This window comes from Rattus norvegicus, chromosome 18 (assembly GCF_021556685.1).
Source record: "Rattus norvegicus strain SHRSP/BbbUtx chromosome 18, alternate assembly SHRSP_T2T, whole genome shotgun sequence".
Taxonomy (NCBI): domain Eukaryota; kingdom Metazoa; phylum Chordata; class Mammalia; order Rodentia; family Muridae; genus Rattus; species Rattus norvegicus.
In genome coordinates this window covers 25,775,747-25,781,275 of record NC_141551.1, presented here as the reverse complement: position 1 = coordinate 25,781,275, position 5,529 = coordinate 25,775,747, and the positions used below count along the sequence as shown (strand labels likewise).

Genomic DNA, 5,529 nt, shown 5'->3' with positions numbered 1-5,529 from the left:
AAGTATTTTTTTTTTGCAATAGCTAAACCAATGAACTTTGCACGTGCTAGACAAGTGTCCTCTCACTGATCCACAGTCACATTTCCCCCCTTTGTGTGACAATCTTATATGTAGCCCAGGCCGGTCTCAGCCTCTTCAGGGTTGGGTGGGATTGCGAATATGTCCTCTAACACCCAGCCGGAGGTTAACTTTCTTTTTTCCTTTTCTTTTTTTTGGAGCTGGGGACCGAACCCAAGGCCTTGCGCTTGCTAGGCAAGCGCTCTACTACTGAGCTAAATCCCCAACCCCTGGAGGTTAACTTTTAAAAGAGCAAGTAAAAGTTACATATACTCAATCATGTGATAATTGTGTGCTTTTTAGATAAATCACTCAAAAAGGAAATAAGTCATATAGACACAGTTCAAAACAAGATTATTAATTTGATCAAAGTTTCCTTTAAAGTGATATTAAAGTTGTTCATTTTTGAGATAAGGCTAAGATTTGTATAGTTACTAAAAGCTCAAGAAAACCCTTGATTTTTCTTTTTCTTTTTTTAACTTCGGCACTCACTCACTTTTAAGAATTCCTGAATAATTTCTGTTCACACAAAAAAATCAAAAAATATAAAAATAAATCCACATTGGCAGAATGTATGCCAAAACTAAAGAGAACATGGTTCAGTATTTTTAAAATCATGCCTACGCTTTATTTAATAAAGTGTACTCAAATACACACTGTCTTAGTTACCATGTTGTGTGTAACAATGGCAGTCTAGTCTCTGCACTTACACGTCCACCCCTGTGGGTGCACCCCCTTTTCCTTGCATCAGAGCAGCTGCTGCTGGCACGCCCCATACACCCAGGCTTGGACAGGCTTGTCTTCGAGCTGCTGCTTTCCGCAGTTCTGATGCTCAGGAACCCAAGCTGAGAACAAAGGGATTTTGCTCTGTGAAGCCTAATTACCTGTTGAATAAATAAACAGACAGACCAAAGCCCCACATGCATTAAGTGAAGGTAAATATTGACCCTGACACCATATGCTCCCTTGGTGCCAGGGGAGGTGAGCTGCAGGTTTCATCAGTCATCAGCCATCAGCCCAGCCACAGGGGCCCTATCACGGGACAGCAGACTGGGAAGACACAGAAATGGTGGTAAGGTCTCTGCTTATGCCTTAATCTCCCCAGACCCCTAAAATCTCCCGTCAAAGGCAGCCCATAAAATCAAAGTCCCACGAAAGGAGGATTAGGATATATATTGTTTTGTGGTAAGCAGTGGTCTCATGGGCACCTTTCCAAAGTCAGACTGCTGACGGCAGACAGATCTTCATTTTATCACACTGTCCGCAAAGGAAGAAGAAATTCCTCTGTTTGATGTGGAGGTCACTTTGGCACATCCTGGTGGAAGAACCCACTGCCAATCCACTTGCCCTTACTGGGGACACCTGTCATGTCTCTGAGCCTCACTTGATCAGTCCTTACTATGGTGGTCAGTGCTGACATCACAATGCTGAAACTGGACTGACCGCTGTCACAGGTTTTACAAGGTCAAGCAAGTTAACAACGATGGTTTTGGTACCATTGAGTCACTCCTTTCTTCCGTCCCCACTCCTGTTTTGCAAGAAAGGGCAGACAGGAGAGCTGGCCACAATGTGAAATGAGCAGCGCATTTTTCTTCTCACCTCCTAGTTCAAGTGCCTAACGCAGCATTGGCCATTTAAACCCTCTTGTTCCTATTTTTAAAAGATTTTTTAAAAGATGACATGTGTTAGTCACTTCTCTGTTGCTGTGACAAAACACCTTGACCCAGGCAGACTTCTGAGTTCAAGGTCCGTCTACAGAGGGAGTTCCAGGACAGCCAGGCTTAGGCAGTGAAGGAGTTGGAAAACAAAAGCTATTTTTCTCACAGAAAAATGGGCTCTGTGTCTAGATTTGGCACCCACACACACTGTGCCCAGCGGACCACAGAGGACTTGCTATGATAAAATAGAAATGTACTTGCTGTCTTTTTCTAAGAATCAAGGTAGCTAAGGTCATAAAATGCTGATTTGTGAGATATCAAGAGGGAACCTGGGGTAAATGACTGGATTGATAGGCAAATAAAAGACTGGGCTGGGAAGAGCTAACACAGCACTTTCAGAATTTTGTCTAGCAGGTTTTCTGACCAAAGTCAGAAAACCCATGAGCTACCTAGAGAGGTGTCTAGAGAGCTATCCCACATACTACAGAGCTATCAGCTTGTACCCCACCATTGACTTGGAGTTGTTCTTCCACCGCTCCCAAACACCCCTTCCTCAGGATCCTCTCCGGAGCTGAGGCTGGCCCTTGGCAGTCACTGTTGCACTGTTGTTACTTCTCATTGTTTGAAGTGGTTTCAGACTTCCATAACAATCGTCTCTGCACTTGTTTTTGATGAACATTTAAAAATAACATAGTTAAAAGCAAGTTTCAGTTAGTAATTCCAGATACATATGTATAAAATGTCCTGAGAAGGAAAAAAAAGGCACAAGATTTCAAAGACACCATCTATTGTAGCCACTTTTCCAGGCTGTAAAGAGACACTAGGACCAAGGCAACTTAGAAAATAAAGGTTTGGGGTTGGGAATTTAGCTCAGTGGTAGAGCGCTTGCCTGGGAAGCGCAAGGCCCTGGGTTCGGTCCCCAGCTCCGAAAAAAAGAAAAAAAAGAAAATGAAGATTTTATTAGGGACTTGCTGTTTCAGAGGGTGGGACTCCATGACCGTCATGGCAGGGAGTGTGGCAGCAGGTATGACACTGGAGCAGTATCTAAGCGCTAACCCGTCGAGACCACAACCATGAGGCACAGAGTCAACTGCAATGGTGTGAGCATTTGAAATCAGTGATTCACCTTCCCCCACAAGGCCACACCTCTTAATCCTTCCCAGACAGTTCCAGCAACTGGAGACCAACCGTTCAAACATATGAGCCCATCCATCTTTGTGGATCTATGCTTCGCCTTGCCTCTGGGGTGTCAGGACGCTGCTTGGGGAGTCGAAACACAGAAGCACTAGGCTACATTCCTTCTTTACTGCCATCTGGGTGCCAGGCTCGTGGGACACACCACTCAGGGGAGGCAAAATGTAGCCTAAGATAGAGGACCCAGCCTGTGTTTCTCTGCATGAGAAATGGTGTGGGCTGGGACCGAGTCTGTGGTTCTCAAATGCTTTGGGAAGAGGAAGACTTGAGAAAGCGGGGAGCGGGCCTGAGATGAGCCCAGGGCAGGGGAATCTGACTTAGCTCAGGGTGAGTGCCAGGAGTGCAGAGAAACCTTCTGTGCTTAGGTGCTGTTCTGTATGATGAAGGCTTCCCCCAATGGTGGTAAGGATGAAGGAGACCTTGCTTGTCCACATTTTATTCATGGTTGATGAGGATGCATATGGCTTACTCACGTGGACTAGAGATTAAATACCTTTTGTAGAAAGGAATGCCTGGGAAGGGAAGTCTATTGGCTAAACCCTTGGCGCCCATCTAGAAACCTCATTAGCATGGAGAACTCTAGGCTCCGTGCTATGTCACTGGTTGTCATAGTCCTCTTAGTGGGGTGTCATGGTCCTGTGCTCAGGCAGAGGAATCTGGTCAGGAGCAGATTCAACCACCTACTGTTCTCGATTACGAGAATTGCAAGGGTTCCTTAATCTGCTCAACCTTACCAGTTTTCTTGTCTGGTGACACGGTTCCACTTACCCCACACATCTTCATTCAAACCATCGCAGTGTGGTGTCCTCATATGAACTGCTTTAAAAGATAATTCATAGATATGCAATTCATATAGTGTAAGGTATATGGAATGATTAAATGGTATGTAGGTCAGTATATTACAGCTACCCATTCTATCTAGCATCTAAGTATTCTGGTACTCCAACATGTCTCTACTGATTAAACTTTTTTTTTTATGTGTATCTTGTCTCCTTGGGTTGAATCTACTTGGGATAGTTCACACAAATGGAATGTATAATGTGTGAAACCCAAACCATAAAACCAAAACAACCCTCTAAAATTAATGCATGTAATGTAAATTAAAATGATTGTATTTATACTTACCGATGAGTATAATACATGAAATCAAAGTTAACTTTAATTTGGCAAAATTAAGCTAAATTTGCTGTAATTGGGAAAGTGGAAGGTATTAGTGTGCTAAACATTACAGGAAATGGGAAATCTTTCTTTAACTTAGGCTTGTTTTTAGCCTAGTTTTGCTATGTTGTCCGGCTAGCCTTGAACTCATACCTCAGTCTCCCTGGAAGCTAGACACAGAGTGTTCACCACGCCCAGCTCTAGATCATTTTTTTTTTAGAGAGCAGTAGCACAGCCATAATTTTGGACCCGTGTTAAGCAGTGCCGTCCGTTTAAGAGCATCCATTTTCTCTAACCATTCGATTCAAGTGGCACATCCCTAGCTGTGACATTCAAATTTCCTTCAGACATATGTACTCTGGGCTGAGGGTGAGACAGAGGTGGGGGTTACTGTCAATTAAAGCAGCAGAAGTGCCAGGCAGTTACACTGACTAAAACGTTTTCTTTCAAAGATACTTCTCAGTCTCTTATTATCTGAAAGGCTCCATTCCACGTGAAAAAGTTGTGTGGTTTCTCTCTAGTGGTGTGCTGGGTTTGTACTGGTTAGAGAAACATCAAGATGCAGAGTTAACTTCAGTCCAGGGGTAGAGGGAGATGAGAACCCTTCTTCACTCTACCCACTCCTCCCTCTGCATTCAGCCAGTGACATCTTCCTGGCTGCACTGTCTACCAACGGCAGTCACCAATGCTGGGCACCATAGCCATTGTCAGCCACAGCTTAGGGAGGAAGTGTAGCACAGTGGCATGGGGTGCTGTGCCATATCCGTGCTGATGTTTAATGGCTGAACACAGGAGCATGTAGTGGAGTATTGCTGCCCACTGACCGTCTGTCGTGCGATCGTGTCCTGCACTGACGCAGAGGACCTAGAACACTTGCCCCAACTCCCATTAAGAATAGCGACCGAGAGTCATGGCTAATTCCCCACCAACATCTGGAGTCAATTCCTCTTTGGAATAAGGCCAGTGAAGCTGCCTGGAGAAGGCAATACAGAAATTTGGTGAGGTAGAAGCAAAGAGGCTGGGTTGGTTAAACACGGCAAGCATGAGGATCGGAGTTCAAGCCCCAGAACCCACATACAAAGTTAGAGTAGGGGCCGTGCTTGTAATCCTGATTCGGCGTGGGGGTGGTGTCTTCGTTAGGGTTTTACTGCTGTGAACAGACACCATGACCAAGGCAACGATTATCAGGACAACATTTAATTGGGGCTGGCTTACAGGTTCAGAGGTTCAGTCCATTATCATCAAGGCAGGAACATGGCAGCATCCAGGCAGGCATGGTGCAGGAGGAGCTAAGAGTTCTACATCTTCATCTGCAGGCTGCTGGCAGAAGACTGACTTCCAGGCAGCTAGGGTGAGGGTTCTAAGGCCACACCCACAGTGACACACCTACTCCAGTAGGGCCATACTTTCTAATCCTGCCACTCCCTGGGTTGAGCAGGTTAGGTGGCAGGGGGATCCAGGG

At 45.2% G+C, this 5,529-nt stretch overlaps 1 non-coding gene across 1 annotated transcript; it reads left to right on the top strand.

Annotated features, from left to right (window-relative positions):
• Positions 1 to 2,094: 2,094 nt before the first annotated feature.
• Positions 2,095 to 2,157, top strand: LOC120098343 (U7 small nuclear RNA). The gene has a single exon (XR_015643162.1). It is a non-coding gene; the product is annotated as a U7 small nuclear RNA (small nuclear RNA).
• The last annotated feature ends 3,372 nt before the right edge of the window (positions 2,158 to 5,529 follow it).